Source organism: Lithobates pipiens, unplaced genomic scaffold (genome assembly GCF_037356315.1).
Source record: "Lithobates pipiens isolate NorthernLeopardFrog02 unplaced genomic scaffold, aLitPip1_a1.2 Scaffold_18, whole genome shotgun sequence".
In the NCBI taxonomy this organism is placed as follows: Eukaryota; Metazoa; Chordata; class Amphibia; order Anura; family Ranidae; genus Lithobates; species Lithobates pipiens.
The window spans coordinates 520,900,342-520,919,450 of record NW_027507758.1 but is presented as its reverse complement, the minus strand read 5'-3'; the positions used below and the strand labels follow the sequence as shown (position 1 = coordinate 520,919,450).

At 43.1% G+C, this 19,109-nt stretch overlaps 1 protein-coding gene across 1 annotated transcript in view; it reads left to right on the top strand.

The window, feature by feature from the left end:
* The window catches only part of MBOAT2 (membrane bound glycerophospholipid O-acyltransferase 2), a 366,457-nt gene that overhangs the window by 116,486 nt on the left and 230,862 nt on the right, over positions 1-19,109 (top strand). The gene's annotated exons all lie outside the window — the stretch shown is intronic.

The window sequence follows — 19,109 nt, the reverse complement described above, 5'->3', positions numbered from 1 at the left end:
AAACACTTGTTAGATAAGGCTTTGTAGGAAGTGTGAATAATTGACACAGATTGTCCACTTTGCACCCGTCAGATTATAAAGCTATCCCCAACCCCCTGTCAAACGCTACATCACCCTTCCCATGTTCAGCAAACAAGTGCAGAGGTGACGTGCACAATGATATTATCTTGACTATGATGTCACCTCTCTATGCTTATGCTGACACCTAATATGATACAATTCAAATGTAGAGTGATGTGGGTTGTGTCTTCTCTATAAAAATGTTAGCGCTAAGGCCTTGTTCACATGGGGTGTATCAATGTGTGGGCTGTTTTTAAACACATGGGCTAAACAGGTTACATTGTTAGTAAGGTTGAATAAAGTCGGGGGTGCATGTCTACATTTGTCCCTAATCCTATGCATTGTGTCTTATTAAGATGCTCCTCTATTAATATTATTTATTTAAGGTACCCTTATAGCTCTATCAATTTACGCAGTGCTCCACACACACATTGCACACTCACATCAGTCCCTACCCTCAAGCAGCCCACAATCCAAGGTTCCCAACTTGCATTCATATACTAGGGTCAATTTATTTTGGACAGAAGCCAGTTAACCTACCAGCATGTCTTTGGAGTGTGGGAGGAAACTGGAGTATCTGGAAACCCGCACAGGGTGAACATGCAAACTTCAGGCAGGTAGTGTCATGGTTGGGGTTCGAACCAACAGCCCTTTTCACCACTAGGCCAGAGCGCTGCCCACTACACCACTGTGCCGCCCATAGGTGTGCCATGCATCCCTGTGCAGGCAGTCTCATTGATGTCAGTTGGTACCCAGCAGCTGCACAGTCGCTGTTTTCAGTTTGACATCCATGTTGGTGCTGGGAAAACATGACCCTCACATGAGCACGGGCTTGTGTGAATGAGGTTTAAAAAAAAAAGTTGTCCCTGTCTCTCGTCTCAGTTGAAAGACCTGAGGTTTTACATAATTCATTTGTTCTTATCACTGATGATTTATCAAAGTCCCTCTGCCCTGGTATATGCTCCCAGTGCACGTAACACACATCATTACACAACCAGGTCTGTCACAAGTTCAAGAACAGATCTATGTATTTTCTGCAGAATTTTTCAGCATGTGCATTTCTGATTCATCATTCTTTTGTCTAATCATAAAGTGATAGTATAGGGAGATAGCACTATCAGCCCTTGCCAGACAACAGGAGTACTAAATCTAGTCTAAACATCTTTAATTCTGTGTTACTGGTAGATTTGTCAGGCTTTTAACTGAAATGTTTTCTTTCAGTTCTGTATAAAGATAAAGTCATAGTTTGTACATGTGATCAGAAGTGGAGGAAAGGCTGTACAGCAATACCAAGTAGAATGGTTGATGCAAGTGGGACACTTTGGGGTTCCTATCGGGGACCCTGGGTTATGCCTAGTGTGGCGCAAAAACTGCTGATTTGGAATCCAGTGGGAAACCTCAAAAGAAATGTTTTGCCCACCATGACATATTCAGAGTATTTATCTTTCTGCCTGTAATCCAGCATGTTCCTTTCAGAGTGTCTATCGATTCTCTATAGGCAAAAACAGCAGGACTGTTTTGCATGCGTCATACTCCGGTCATGCTGACTCGTTTTATGTTTATCTTCACAGTTTTGAAATGCTTTAAATAAAATTCTTCTGTAACCAACTCCCTGGCGGCATATGGTTCAACAGGGACATGAACAATATTCTCTTTCCATTAAAAACAGCTTTAATAGATGCCTAATCCTCTAAAAACAACACATTGCTTTATTGTAGCATTTGATAAAGGGGTATGCAGAGCCCTTAGGGGTCCTGTTTTTTTTTTTTTCAAGCCTTTCTCTGTGTATTAGAAAGCGGTCTTGTCATCTATAGAATGTGATGTGACGTGTCCAGCTGATGCAGTCACATTACATGTAATCATTATATCTTTCCACATTTGCAAAAAAATCCTATGTCCTCTTTAATTAAACTCCTCTGTTTGGAGCATAGTGAAAATGTAGCCTTGTATGGTACACATAGCCAATGAACTATTTTGAATAGTAATAGCATGTGTCATTGTATGCCTGTGTTCCATCAGGAGGAAAGCAGTAACCTCAGAAGGATCCCTAGACAGGAAATTAAACAAGAGCACGCCTCCTTTTTTAAAGCACAACTCCATAAAGTGTTTTTCTCCCATGCACTGCATAGCTTAACTGCTTGTTTTGTCAGGGGGGCGCACCAAAAGGCTATACTTACCCGATCCTCAATCCCCCGGAAAACCGTGCTCCCCCAAGTACAGCGGTGGACTGTTCCTGCCTTCCTCACATCCAGAGCTTGTCGTGATGATGTCAGGAACAGTCCATTTACAAGACTGCTAGCGTGGGGGGACAGAAGCAGTGAAGACGGGTCTTGAGCTCAAAGACAAAAATGGACAGTTAACCCATGCAGTGTGGGCACAGCCCCGCTGTTTTGGAAAATAAACATTTTGCCCGGTGTTCTTCATTAAATTTAATATCTACTTTGCACAGCTGACACTGTCTTTGGCATCTTCTTATGAAAAAGGAAAACATGGTTTCTAAATCACAGCTGTGTCCCCACGGGTGGATATTTTATTTTGGCATGAGTTTTTTTGTTTTTTTTAAATGATAATTTGTTACAGTGCACATTGAATAAAGGGAACAGTGTCTTCACTTTCATCTCTCATTAACAGATATAAGCACTGATATTAGACAATTAGTGACCCCTTGTGTAGGTTCTTCTCTAGCACCTCTGTTCACCTCGATTACTTCAGTTGGTGGTAGGTCATTAAAGTGATTTTTCTTTTTTTTTTCTTTTTTTTTTTTACAACACTCTATTGCAGTTATGTACTGTCAATCCCATGCCTTTGTTTAACTTGATTGCACAATCTGACTACACAAAGGGTTTTATATCAAACTGTTACCAGACTTTGCTCTAAGAGGAACTAAATATGAATAGTATTGCTGAATGTATTGCAAAATGTATTGTATTGCTGAATGTATTGCAAAGGCTATCACAGTTATTTATCATTGGAAGAGCACATTATATGCCTAATGTCTATATGATCTTGTAAAAAGGCAAGCTTCTTTTTGCACTAAATGCATGAAAGACCACGGTGACCTGCTATAAGACCATCTAAAGCTAATGTGTTACTGTTGTCAGCAAACCTGTGGGTAGGTGCAGCGTGATGCAGCGGGCAGAAAACATAGGCAGTAACAGGAATACTGTATATTGTAACAGAAGTATACCAACACATACCAGACCTGGCAGGAAGACAACCAGACCAGAAGAACTCACAAGTTGTAACATCTATGAGGCAGCAGACTGCAGACTCAGAGGTGCCGACAGCATCTATCTCGGAATGTGGCCTGGCCTGTCTGTACCCAAATGGGAGGCTTCAAGAAAGGATGGCATGTCCCTGCACTTTCCCTGCCTCTCCAAAATCTTTCCTTGATGCTAAGCACTGTCCCTGACAGATAAGTATCCTGTCAGGGCACTGCCACTTGCAGAAATGCATGCCAAAGCAGGGAGCCAGGGCTTTAAATAGGCTCTACCCTCACCCAAGTTATCTGCCAAAGTCAAATCGGATAGCGGCCAAGCGCCACCTGCAGTGGAGAATATAGACTACACCTGCCTACAAGCCCAATTGAGTTTTCCAAATCAACATTCCCAGGGATCCCGTCACTTTCATTTTAGGATGTTTGGAATGTTTTCCATAAAGGTTGTATTTATATGAAGCAATTGTGAGGGCATTATTCCAGCCTCATAAATTAATTGTTCTGCATTGGACATCTCAAAACCAACCCTTGGTGGCTGAATAGAAACTCCAAACTCTAGCTCAATAACACACCACAAATATATATATATATATATATATATATATATATATATATATATATATATATATATATATATATATATATATATATATATATATATAAAATTCTATTATATTCTATTATAATATAATGCACTCTCATAGGGTAATCCAAGGAAAATATGAGAAGGAATGGGGCACATTTACTGCTTACAACTCCCAGGATGCCCACCCTAGACTCAATGTGGTTGATTTACTAAAGCCAGATTCCAAATCTGAGTCCAAAATCAGGTTCAGCCATGCATTGAAACTAATTGGCTTCCAGTTTTTTTTGGGTTAAAGTTTAATTGTACAATCTGAAGTTAGAAGCTGATTGGCTACCATGGACAACTGCACCAGATTTTGCACTCTCAAGTTTTAGTAAATCAACCCCAATGACTTTTCCTATGGCATATAGACTTGCTTAAACCATAGTTTTATATCCATTTTAACAATTTCCCACCAGCCTATTGTAATATGATGGCTGGGCGGGACATTCGTCGCTCTGGATGGATGGCATATGATGTTCTCCCAGAATACACCTTGCATGTGCCCTATGGGCCGAACTCTGGCACGATCTGTCACCAGCTGTGCTGATGACTGCTCAGTGTACCAGTCCGCTTCAGGTACCACGTGATCATTGTGACTAATCATAGCAGATCACATGACAATTGTACACAATGGATGGATTCCTTTCATGCCATTTATTGTGCACAACTGTGTTGCTAGCTGTGATTGGTCACAGTGATCACATGGTACAGACAGGGCCAATCACAGCCCATCTGCACCATATGATAAGATTTGGCCAGTCACAGCTAATTACAATAGTAAACATAGAATGAATCAGTTTGATTCAGTAAAAATGGTTGCTTATCAATGGAATTCCCTGGTATAGGCCATCATAATGTGTAAAAAAATAAATCCATACATACTGTCACCACCACACCAGTTATATGATGACGCTTTACTGCACTGGTGACCGTGTGTAAAAAATAAAAAAAAGTGGAAAAAAAACATTTTATTTAAAATTTCTTAATTTTACTAAAATATTGAGACAAAAGATGCCAACTTCAAAAAACTTGCAATGCCTCTTACTAAATACCTTGGTCTGTCTACTTTACAGAAAGTAGTAATTTGGGGGATATTTGTACTGTCCTGGTGTTTTCAGGCCTCAAGAAATGAGAGGCTGTTAGTACTTCAGGATTGATCGATTTTCAGATATACAGTACATACTATAGTGTGGACTCTATAACTTCCTCATAAGACTAAATAATAAACACAGATTTTGGGTGTTTTCACTAAATAGATATATCAAAAATACAGATTGATGTATTTACAGTGAGGAAGCTATTACTAGTTGCCCTCTGTCCACGGTTTTGAAGAATTGGAATAATTTAATGCATCATCAGATAAATACAATTAAAATGGTTGATCTGAAATAAAAAAAAAGTGTAATTTGTGCAGAAGCCCAGACAGTAATGAATAAAGATCACACCACTCTTGGAAGTCCTTTGTACTACAGAATAAACACTGCATTAGGCTGTGACACATTGGTCTAAAGTTCTTGCAGTGTCATTTTACTGGCTCATGCTGTACTGGCATCAAAAAGTTCTTCTCAAGTGTTACTGGCAACATGCCAATTCAACAGGCACCGTGCCACAATGGTATTGTCTGTGTTTATAACCTCTATTAAGCCATTAATTGGCGATAAACCCATGTCATTGCTAACTGCTTTTTACCGTACGAGCTTCTGGTTGATTTGGACTGATGGATTCCTGTGTTTGGCTGTTGAAAACTGGTAGAATTATATAAATAACAGTACTATCTTTAAGTGTAAGAAGTGTAAGCACTATTTGCTACTAGAAAACATATATATTCCAGTACATTTTCTCACCAAGGAACTAGGTTAGACAGGTGGAGGCCATGGGACAAAGTGAGAAACTTGTCTTATGCGGTACCTAAAGGTAGCTACCTAAGGCCGCGTACACACGCGCGGACTGTTCGCCCAACTTTGTCCGTCCAACAGTTTCGGCAAACAGTCCGCTCAAAATTAGCATGGACGGACATGGCCACACACGACGGACGAACAGTTTGCTGAAACCGTGCGCGATGACGTGAACGGCACGTACGACAGGACGAAAAATACGACGTCCTATACACTGCATTATAACTTTCGGCGTGAAAATCCTTTCTGAGCATGCGCGGAACTTTGTTTGACGAACAAGCCTACACACGAGCGGACTGTTCGCTGAAACAAGGTTTCAGCGGACAGTTTTTCGGAAATTCCGAAAAACCTTGTTCAGCGGACTGTTCGCTGAAACTGTCCGCTGAAAGCCCACACACGAGCGGACTGTCCGCCCAAACACTGTTCAGCGGACAAAGTTGGGCGAACAGTCCGCCCGTGTGTACGCGGCCTCAGACAAAATGAAGTCATGAATGGGATTTGTTCTTTTAAAAGGCTATGGGGAAATGCTCTAAAACAAATTGCATAAACAGCATGTTAAACCAAACACAAAAAGTTTACCAAAACTGGATAGATCCCTTCCCTCTCAAGGTCAGCTGCAACCTCTCCCCTTGTACTTGGTTGGATTCCACTGTGCAGAGACCCAAGGCAGGGGAGCAGAGAACATAATAACAATAGACCTTCCAACTAGGTTTTAGAACCTACACGATAGTGACAGAAAAGGTGAAAAGACCTACTTCATAAATGGCACGATAAACCAAACACAGAGTTAACCAAAACCAGACAAGTCCCTCTCCTCTGAAGGTCATCTGCAGCCTCTTCCCTTGTACTTCGTTGGACTCCACTGCACAGAGGCCCAAGGCAGTGGAGCAAGGAACGTAATAGCAATAGACCTTCCTACTAGGTTTTAAAACCTACATGACAGTGACAGGAAAGGTGAAGAAAAAAATAAACAGGCATCAATGGAAAAATAACATGGCTAGCCCCGATAGAGATAGCCCTCCAGAAGCCTCTCTTTCCTAGTGTGATTGCTAACCTTAGCTGAAAGATGATAGTAGTATCATAAACAATTGCTATTTTTTAAATAAAATACTTATTTTCACCTTTTTGTTCAAACTTTTTTTTACATCTCAGTACTGTTTATTTTCTGAAGGCTCTATAGAGCCACTTCCTGTTCACATGTACTCCAGCGTTAGCTGTGTGGCATATCTCAGGGAGCGTTTTGGTGATAACAGTTGACCATGCCTGCGTAATGTGCATTGAAATTGTCTGTAGGCTCTGCCACAATACAGGAGTACAGCTGGGAGACAGGGACAGAGTATTCTAACCCTATAACTGGAAGTGCCTGAAAAAGGACCTTCATGGCAGGATCACAATTTATTATTTTAATGAAAGCTGTGGATTGACAGGGTGACAGTACCTGAGCACAAATGGGAGGCAGAAACATTGCGTTGTCATCCTAAAACATAAGCACCCAAACAAGGACCTTCGTGGCAGATTTACCAGGTATTCTTTTAAAGCCTAGCTCGAAGCACAACCTTAATTACAATTTTTCATTATTTCATTTTTGCATTAAACATTTCTTTATTCTTATCAATTTATGCGCCTTGTCTAAGCTCTGAGTGCTGCTGATATTCAGTGGAGATGAATTTCCCCTCTACATTGTAACTGTTGACACTAGTTGTGGTATTGTGCCTCCATCACCCTCAGTCACAAAGCACAGCACAGTGATGCACAGCAGACTGAGAGGGCTGAGGCAGGACACTGGAACTGGTGTCGTTCATAGACACTGTACAATGCAGCAGGGAGACAGAACTTTGGCTCCTGCTGTATAACAGCAGAACTCAGTGGAACGTCTGAAGGAATAAAAATTACACTTTTAATGTGTAGCACTTCCCGTAAGAGTCGCTGATGTCCCGGGTCCCCACTGCTGCACAGCCAGTCACATAGCATTTTCCTTCATTAACTCAGAAAACAATCAAGAAGAAAAATTGGCTTGTTTTTGTTGTTTTTATTAGGGGGTGATAACTTGGATGGGGTAGGGAATTTTGGGATGCCCAACTTTGAAATGTTCAAACACAGAACCAGGGACAACTTCCTCCCTATTTACAAAAGCCCTCTTCCTCCTTCCACCTGCACAAACTAGGTTTCCACTGTGCAGTACCTGCTGCTCACGCCTGCTGAAACTAGCAGGATATTGCTAATTAAACAAAGGCCCATAACAGGCAGGAGCACTCCATCCTTTGACAAAAGTAACACAATTTTAGTGAACAGCATGGCATCTTTCCTCCTGCTAAACTGTGACCAACGATCCCAGCTTCACTTGCTTGCAGAAATACTAGCCCACCTGGCTGCCAACAGCCACACCTGGCTGATCGTCCTCCCAATCCTCCGGACTGAGTTTCTGCCCCCCGTCCTGCCTGACTGGCACACACATAAGGAGACCTCCCAGGGCAAGGTTAGATGAAGACTTGGCACAGCACGGTCTTTCAGAACGCACTGTTACAGCTTACAGTCTTTCCCCTTGTTTTTTTGCTGATCGACTCGCTGTTTTTGTTTGTTGCTTCCCACTGCCCCTCCAGCATGAATCCCTCTGCCTCCTGTGGTGGGATCCTTCCAGCTTTCTTGAGCATCCAGCCTCAAGGGCCACCAACGGCTTCTCCTCAGCACTGCCTCTCCATCTTCCACCTGACTCCCCTGCTGGCAAGGCTCAGGTCTATTTATGGGGGTCCCAGTTCCCTGCCAGCTCACCACTGGGGATTGGCTGAGAGCCCATAAATATTCAAGGCAGCCCCTCCTAACCCCCCGCCCGCTAGTTCTAGAAGATTCTCCAGATACCAGGGGGAGGCACCAGAGAGCTGCCAGGATAAGTCATCCAGCCTTGGCCTTTAGTAACCCTGACCCAATTCAGTGGCCAGAAATATTCTTTTAGCTACCCTCACTTCTAGTAGCACACACTAGAGGGTGCTACAAATGCAGACATTAAAATTATTTATACTTTGATGATATTATAATAACTATAGTATTATATAATTAGACTTTTGTTACCATTACTATAGTTATTAGTACTATAATGAGCTCTGTGATACTGGTTTTGAACTAATGCCTTGTACACACGGTTGGACTTTCGGACGACAAAATCTGTCAGATTTTTTCCAATGGATTTTGGCCCAAAATTGTCTAGCATACACATGGTCGCAAAAAGTTGCGGGCCACGCAAAAAGTTGTCTGAAAATCCGATCGTTCTGAATGCGGTGACGTAGAACATGTGCGACAGGACTATAAACGGTCCAATAGCTTTCATCTCGTAATTTATTCTGAGAACGCGTGGCACTTTGTCCGTCGGAGTTGTCTACACATGATTGGAATTTAAACGATCGGATTTTGTTGTCGGAAAATTTTAGATCCAGCTCTCAAACTTTGCCAGAAATTCCAACGGAAAAAGTCAGATGGAGCCCACACACGATCGGATTTTCCGACAACGGGATCCGATCGCACATTTTCCGTCGGAAAATCCGACCGTGTGTACAGAGCATAAGAGATAGCTGCTTCCCCACTAGTTCATCCTTAAACAGTAAATATCCTTTTTATAAGAGGAAGAGGTGATGGGATCACTTGAATGGAAGTTCAAATTGCAGCTCCCGTTTCTTTGAAAGCAGAGGTCTCAATTTCACGCTCCATCAACAATCTCCTCTCTCTGTAGTCTGGATTCTATTTTAATATATAGGCACAACCAGATTTACCGACAAACAGTGGCGGTTATAACTGCTTGAAAATACTCCTCAGTTATTTTTGACTGAAGCATCTCTTCAGGAGGTCATCCTACTTATGTCTCTAAATGTCTTCAGTATCCCAAGGCTGTCTGCTGCTATTTACATTTTTCCGATTTAGATCAGATCAGCATCATCCGTAATCCACTTGTTAGTTCCCACCTAGTGTGATTTCCATTTAAAGTATAGTAAAGCTTTCCGGTTATTGGTCTTTTAAATGCTTAAATGCCCTAGAACTAAATTTACTCTGTGAAGCTGTGGTCATAATGTGGTCTTAATAAGTCAGGTTTGTAGAACCTATATTGTGTTGCCACTCTACATTGATGGAGTACATTCGGTTTGCTTCCCAGAAGTGACTGCATTACTGGTAAAGTTCTGTATATTACATTTGTGGTTGACATTGTTTATGTCTAATAAAGCCAACTCAAATGAAATTATCATTGACTTTTTCTGCTTTTAAAAAGTAGATGTATTGTCTGATCTCTCGGTGTGCACTTGCAGTTTGATGTACAGTACTGTATGTTTTAATCCCACATGTCCTTCAATCTATAGCCTCTCCCAATTTCCATTCTTCAGTCCTTTTCTTTCTGCTTACATTCTTTCTGTTGAATTCTGCTTAGTCCAGTCTCTTTAAGGCAGGGGTCTCAAACTGGTGGCCCTCCAGCTGTTGCCAAACTTCAAGTCCCATCGTGCCTCTGCCTGTGGGAGTCATGCTTGTAATGGTCAGCCTTGCAATGCCTCATGGGACTTGTAGTTTTGCAACAGCTGGAGGGAGTTTGAGACCCCTGCTTTAAGGTCTGGTCAAACCTGACCTGACCTTTCTCCTGACCAACCTGGCCTCCGGACTTTCCTTCTAACAATGCTAGTATCCAGATTTATCTCCAGACCATTTTCCTGACAATTTGGACCTCCAGAACTTTATCCTTACCTAAAGAAAACCATTTTTCAGATTTGCACAATAGTACGTGTTGCATAGGAAACCATGGTAAATGGCCTGTAGTGCAAATCTGCAAAATGCAAAAAGCACAAAAAATGCATAGGTGTGAATCCAGCCTTATTCACGAGTTACATTTTTACCCTGATTTTATACAGTGACTTACACGATTGTTCTGTTTAAAGTACCCTTTAGGCCGGGTTTACACCGCTGCGATGCGGGAACGCCGCGGATCCGCGGCGTTTTCCCGCATCGCATGACTCCCGCCGGCAGTTCACACTGCCCTATGCGGACGGCTGGGAGTGTCAATGATATGTTAATGACACCCCCAGATCCGTCCGCATATCGCAGTGCGATCTGCCGACTCGCACAGGAATCGGATCGCATGGTGTGAACCCCCATGCGATCCGATTCTGTTGCGGACCAAAAAAAGGGTCCCGTGCGAGTTTTCTGCGGGAGCGATGCGAATTCAGCCATACTATCTGTATGGCTGAACTCGCATCGCTACGGAGATCGGATGTGATTTGCGGTGCGAATCACATCCGGATCTCCCCCCGCAGCAGTGTGAACCCAGCCTTAAAGTACCCTTTAAGTTACCCTACAGGGTCAGTAACTCAAATAAGTGTGGTGCTTCCTGTTTATATACATTTTCAATAAAAATTATCTTAATAAAAAAAAAAAGTGTGGTGCTGTGATCTTAGGACTCAGCCCAGGACATAACATCATCGGAACAGAGCAATTAAATGAGGGACTTTCTGCGCAAATTGGAGAAAATAAGTAATATGAAGTTTCTCACAGCTATCAATCAATTTTCTGTTTGCTTGGCACGCAGTTAGCAAGGGAGCCAAATGCGTAATCTGGCATGCAGACAGTCACTCGATGGACAATCTGCAAATCTGAACATGAGTAAAATGTGAAAGTCATTAGAATTTTTTTACTGTCATGTAAACTTTGCAATAATATATCAAAATATGTAATAATTGCTTATATATGTTTGCTTCTCTTCCATAAATAATATGGCCACATATGATAGCCAAGAAAGATTTTGTTCAGGACAGCTAATCAGTATATCTGTCTGCAAATATGAAAGGTGAAAGGCTGACAAGATTAAAGTTACTTTTTCCCAGCTACCAGTAGGTGTTGCAATTCTTTGACTGTAGTCTGATATCATTATAGCTAGACTTTACAAACCTTGCGTAAAAAAAAGTTTCTGGATTATTTTATAGATGTCCACTAATATGTCAGAGCCAAATGAAACCAGCGCTTCAGCCAGGTTGGCTCCTTGAAAATAAGGACCCTGACATACACTAATTGAAAAAGTTGTCCAAATGGGACAAACTACATATAGTTCCTTGTTTCTAAGTGCTTTCTAACCCTAGTTTTGAGGTCCGACCTGCCCCCCTCCCTTCCTCTTGCAGCAGATCTTACAACAGCTATGAAGGTGCTGGCTGATTGTCTTGGCTGTGAGCACTCGCCTGAGACTAACAAAAGCAAGAATAATGCAGAGTAAAGGAGGAAGTCCCAGCCTCTGCATTGCTCTTGCCATTGCTTTCCCTGATTCCCTGGTTACATCATTAGTGCCGTCAACCAAAAACTGAAAAAAAAAGCCAACGAAAATAAGTACAAGCAAAAAACGTTTTCTTAACCGGTTGCTGACCAGTGCCACTTTAAGACTTGGCATTGTGTGCGCGTGCACGCATGCCGCGACTGCGTGACCGTGCCCGCGGGTCCTGCAGACTCGATGTCCGCTGGTGTCCAGCGATCAGGTCACTGAGCTGCAGAACGGGGAGATGCCTATGTAAACCTAGGCATTTTCGCGTTCTGCCTAGTGACATGACAGAGATCTACTGCTCCCTGTCATTGGGAGCAGCGATCACTGTCATGTTAGTGGTAGTCCAATCCCCCCCCCCCACAGTTAGAATCACTCCCTAGGACACACTTAACCCCTTGATCGGTCCCTAGTGTTTAACCCCTTACCTGCCAGTGTCATTTATACAGTAATCAGTGCATTTTTATAGCACCGATCACTGTATACATGACAATGGTCCCAAAATAGTGTCAAGTGTCCTATGTGTCCGCCATAATGTCGCAGTCCCGATAAAAATTGCTAATCGCTGCCATTGCTAATAAAAATAAAATAATAATAAAAATACCGTAAATCTATCGCCTATTTTGTAGATGCTATAACTTTTGTGCAAACCAATCAGTATACGCTTTTTGAATTTTTGAATTTTTTTTTACCAAAAATATGTAGAAGTATACACCTCGGCCTAAACTGAGAAAGAAATCCTTTTTTTAATATCTTTTTGTGGGTATTTATTATAGCAAAAAGTAAAAAAATATTGCTTTTTTTTTTTCAAAATTGTCACTTTTTTTTTTTTTTGCTTATAGCGCAAAAAATAAAAACTGCAGAGCCGATCAGACAAAAAGTGCTCTGGACAGGAAAGGGGGTAATTTCTTCCGGGGATGAAGTAGTTAATGACTGTCATATAATTTCTTATCAGCATGCAGAGCAATATGAGTGTGTGATTTGTTTGTGAAAGGGGGAAAGTTCACTTTCATGGATTGAGGTAAAATAGTTCCTTTGCTATCATGTCCTGATGCAGTCTAACACTAATGCTGGCCATACACTGTTACATTTTCAGCTATACAGTATGCACAGAAGAATGCACCAGCAATGGGCCTTTAAAGGTGCCTAACAATACACCTATAGTAATATACACCACTATTTAAAACTATACAAAGTACCGTATATACTCGAGTATAAGCCGAGATTTTCAGCCTCTTTTTTGAGGCTGAAAGTGCCCCCCTCGGCTTATACTCGAGTCATCGCCGTCTGACTGCTCGATCAGCGTATCGAGCAGACAGACGGCGGACATACTACAATTCGAAAGCCGCGCCTCCGCCTCCGCCTCCGCCTGTGATAGGCGGAACACTCAATTTCCCAGCAGTCAGTGTTCCGCCTATCACGGACATCCGTTCATCCTCGTACTACGGACGAGGATGAGACGATGTCCGTGATAGGCGGAACACAGGCTGCTGGGAAATTCAGTGTTCCGCCTATCACAGGCGAAGGCGGAGGCGCGGCTTTTGAATTTTAGAATGGCCGCCGAGGCGCCGACGAAGAGCGGCGATCCTGGCAAGGCACGGGACGGAGGCAAGGCAAGGCACGGCACGGGACGGGACGGAGGCAAGGCACGACACGGGACGGAGGCAAGGAGGCAAGGCACGGCACGGGACGGAGGCAAGGAGGCAAGGCACGGCAGGGGACGGAGGCAAGGAGGCAAGGCACGGGACGGAGGCTCGGGACACAGGCTCGGGACACAGGTAGGCTGGACACACACACACACACACACACACACACACACACACACACACATGGACACACACACACAGGGATGGATGGATGGATGGAGACACACACACACAGGGATGGATGGATGGATGGAGACACACACACACAGGGATGGATGGATGGATGGAGACACACACACACAGGGATGGATGGATGGATGGACACACACACACACAGGGATGGATGGATGGATGGACACACACACACACAGGGATGGATGGATGGATGGACACACAGGGATGGACGGACACACAGGGATGGACGGACACACAGGGATGGACGGACACACACACAGGGATGGACAGGCATGTCTCACCCTCGGCTTATACACGAGTCAATAAGTTTGCCAGTTTTTTTGGGGGTAAATTGGGGGCCTCGGCTTATATTCGGGTCGGCCTATACTCGAGTATATACGGTATTAAAAATACAATGCATTAGTGCCACACATTGCCTATTTAAATATCCACAATGTATTGACATTAAAAAAAACACTTGTTTCACAGTATAACGTTGACTTTCCCACCCTACTTTGAGAATATATACATCCTTGGTTGTAGTCACATCAGATGACTTCAAGATCTTAGATTACAGAAGCAGGGGAGATCTCAAGAGTTATGTCACAACACTTGTTGTGGGTTTCAAATATCCCACTTCTTCAAGCTCTGTGAGACACATGGAGGGTCTCAGAGTATCTAAGTCAATTCCTCCACTGGCTTCTGAGTGTCCATTGAAATAAATTCAGAATACTAACCACAACATACAAAGCCATTCACAATTGCTCCACGCTACATCACCAACCTCATCTTAAAATGTCACCCAAACTGTCCTCCCAGCTCCTCCAAGGACCTCCAGCTCTCTAGCTCTTGTCTCCTCCGCCCATGCTGGTCTCCAGGACTTCTAGAGCCTCTCCCATCCTCTGGAACCTTCCACCTCAGTCTGTCTGGCTACTCTGACCACCTTTTAGACGATCCCTGAAAACTCATCTCTCCACTTTTAATTCTTGCATCAGCTCATCCCTTACAGTTATTAACTTTTGTACCACTTGCCCCACCCTATTAGATTGTAAGCTCTAATGAGCAGGGCCCTCTTAACCCTCATGTATTTTTTTGTATTGTAACTGTATTGTCTATTGTAGTGATGCGCATAAAGTTGGAAATGTATAAATCCTTTATAATAATATCCTTTCAATGTAAAATAAAGGTTATTCTATTAGACTTTTTCTATTGCCCCACCATAGTGTGTGATCCTTAGGGAGGACAGAGGCTGTACATAGCACAACCTTTCACCATCCAATAAACTGTCTTGTATTATACGTGTTTCCCTGGGTAAGGCAGGGGCAAGAATGCCGATAGCGTGGATGGATGAATCTCCTGCTGTGGCTATTCTGTTCACACAGCCGGTGGACATATTTATTCAAAATGGCATTACTGCAATACCTGGGCCGTTTGGGCAGGGGTGCATAGAAGGCAGTGATAATGAAATGTGAGTAAGTAAAAATGGAATCATCTCACATTGTTAAGGGGTTAAGGGGTTAACAAGTGTTTAGTTGGAAGCTGTTAAGCTGTCCATTAACAGGCAGAATGAGCGACATTTAGTAGATTCCCAAAGCTGTCATAGTACTTGGACAGTGGCTGCAACTGCTGAGAATGCAGCTGCTGTTCAACCAACAATTTTGTGGGCAGGGAGGGTGAGAGAGTCATACAAAGGATCGCCCCCCCTTTCACAATCACCACCCTTCCTGTGCACCATACATTTCCCCCTTCTGCCCTGGCCACCCTGTGTGCCCCCTCTACCCCCACAGTGCAGCGGCTTCCCTCCTTTCCTTTCCTTCCCTTCCCGCTGGCAGCTGCAAGCATACAACAGGATCCTTCAAGAGTATGGGAAGAGTATGGGAGTATGGGAAGGGTCTGGTAAATATGCTATTTTTACCAGCCCCTTCCTCTCCTGAATGAACACAATGAGTGATCGGTACCGATGGGCAGAGCATGTCTTTGGCTGCTGACTTCAGCCAACACAGTCCTATGCACACAGAACTGTGCGCATAGGACTAGTGATCTGGCTGTTTCTTCTCCCTGAAATGCAGAGAGAAAAACAGCCAGATAGTAAAGTAAAAGCAGCACACATTACACATTGTTAGGCACACATTTAACCCCTTGATTGCCCCTAGATGTTAACCCCTTCCCAGTGTCAGTTAGTGACCCTCCCAGATAGTAATTTTTACTACCAAATTGCTCGCCAGCCTATCACAGTCACACTGTAAGTCGCTGATGATCGCCATTACAGTATATGTACTATAGTTTGTAGCCGCTATACATTTTACACAAACCAATTCATAACCAAATAGTATACACTTATTGGGATTTTTTTTACCAAAGAGATGTAGAAGAATATATTATATTTTGGCCTAAATGTATGAATAAATTAGATTTTTTTTTTTTGGATGAAAGTCTTTTTTTTTTTTTCTTTTTTTTTTTTCCGTTTAATATATTAAAAATAAAAAAACACAGTGGTGATCAAATACCACCAAAAGGAAGCTCTATTTTTGTGAAAAAATGCTAAAAATGTAATTTTCGCACAGTGTTGCATAACTGGGATATTGCCAGTTAAAGTAGCAGAGTGCTAAATAGCATGAAGGCGATAAAACCTTCCCGGAGGTCAAGTGGTAAGGAAGCACATAATGGTCAGTGAAAGTTTTGCTTGTATCTGTAAATGGTTGCATGACCTAACATTTTAAACCTCTTATATAATCTAAACCATTTCTTACAGACAAGCCTAAAATAGATCAATATGTAAACATACGTTACATAGTAAAGCAAAGTGTATTGAGAGAAGTGCCATCCAATTAGAAGTCATCTGTTATAGAAGTTTGGTTGCTAGCAGTTACCGTTAACTTTGCTTATGATCATTGATTATTTTTCTGCCTTATTGGATAATCCTCCATATGTAAGTATTTTTTTTATAATCTATTGAACCATAAAATGTCTACTTCAATGAGACAAGGAAATGTAAATCTCTCCTTCGACAATCTGCATATTTCCATTTAAAATTCAGTGTTCATTTCAATGGACAATCTTTTTTTGCACATTATTATTCAGTCTTTTGTACTTGGCTCAGGAGATCTGCAGTATTTACTGTTCGCAAACTATTTTGCAATAATCCGTTTTTATCTATTTTAAATTGATTTCTCTTTTTATTCTTTGGTCGCCTCAAGAATTCTAATACCTCTCGCAAGATCTAGTTTATTTCTTTCTGCACCATCACTTTATTATTAGCATTTGACTTCAAGCCACGTCAGTACGTCTTTGTCTGCGCAAACTAGATTTATCTTGCAATTCCTCAAATTGCGTTCCCTTTACAATTTCACATAACAGCTCTGTTTTTCAAGGGCATTTGTAAATGTGGTAATGAAACTTCACGTTTCTGTATCTTTCGTGGTTAAACATTTATGGTGTATACCAGGGGTCATCAACCCCCGGTCCGCGGCCCACTACCGGGCCGTAGCATCTTTGCAGCCGGGCCGCGGCAGGCTCCGGTGGATCAGAGAGGAAAGCGGGCGGGCGAATAAGAGAAGTGGGCTGGCGAGCAGAGATGACATCTCTCTCCGCCCGCCTAGCATCCCCGCTCTTCCGCCCTTACAACGTGCGGAATGTCGGCGGTGCGTCGGGGAGCAGAGAGATGACATCATCTCTCCCTGCCCGCCTAGCATCACCGCTATTCTGCCCTCACAGCATACAGAGTGTCGGGGGTGCGGCGGGGAGCAGAGAGATGACATCATCTCTCACTGCCCACCCCGCATCTCTGCTCTCCTGCCCTCATTTAAGAAAGACCACTGAACCAGTGTCACCAATGCAGTGACAATCCTCATCTGGTGGCACTGGCGGGTGATGTGGCAAGTGGCATTCCTCAACTGGTGACAGGCAGGTGATGTGGCAAGTGGAATTCCTCAACTGGTGGCAGGCAGCGTGGCAAGTGGCATTCCTCAACTAGTGGCAGGCAGCATGGCAAGTGGCATTCCTCATCTGGTGGCACAGGCAGGTGATGTGGCAAGGGGCATTTCTCAATTGGTGACAGGCAGGTGATGTGGCAAGTGTCATTCCTCAACTGGTGGCAGGCAGCGTGGCAAGTGGCATTCCTCAACTGGTGGCAGGCAGCGTGGCAAGTGGCATTCCTCATCTGGTGGCAGGCAAGCGTGGCAAGTGGCATTCCTCATCTGGTGGCACAGGCAGGTGACATGGCAAGTGGTATTCCTCATCTGGTGGCACAGGCAGGTGATGTGGCAAATGGCATTCCTCAACTGGTGGCAGGCAGCCTGGCAAGTGGCATTCCTCAACTGGTGGCAGGCAGTGTGACAAGTGACATTTCTCATCTGGTGGCAGGCGACATGGAAAGTGACACACTCAGGGCTCCCACTGATTCTACATTATGGTGAGTTGAACTATTTCATTTATATTACAATGTATATAAGAAATAATGCGCTTCAATCATTCCAATCATTCTGACACCATACCAACCATGGTGCCATGATGATTGTAGCAACAGCCGAACACCAGCTATTGCCCGATAAATTGCCGGAAAAATTTGCTTACCCCCCCCCCCCACGCATGTGCGTACATCACCCCCAGTCCCTCGCCGGGCCTTGGCACAATTTTCTTCCACGCAGCCGGTCCCCGGTGCCAAAAAGGTTGGGGACCACTGGTGTATACATTTCATCATTTGCAGTTACAGAATCTTCAGTTTATTTCATATTAGGGCTTTTGAAACAAAATTAGAACCTTTTCCTTATACCAGAGTGGCCATTCATTTCATTAAAAGGATAGTGGAAACTTTGTAGCACTTTATTTTTTTTATAAATTTAGTTAATTTGCCAGGAACATTCTACTTACTCTTTTTATGTTAAAGTAGACCTATATATCTTATATATACCATATTTATTGGTATATAACAGGCGCCGGCGTATAACACGTACCCCAAGTTTAAAAGGAAATTTTAAGGAAAAAAACTTACATTTAAATGCCCATCAATGCAGCTTTATCAGTGTCCATCTGCAGCCTTGCACAACGTCCATCTGCATGCTTGTCAGTGTCATTTGCAGCATTCTCAGTGTCATTTACAGCCTTGCAGCCTTGTCAGTGTCATTTGCAGCATTCTCAGTGTCATTTACAGCCTTGCAGCCTTGTCAGTGTCATTTGTAGCCTTGCAGCTTTCTCCGTGTCATTTGCAGCCTTGCAGCGT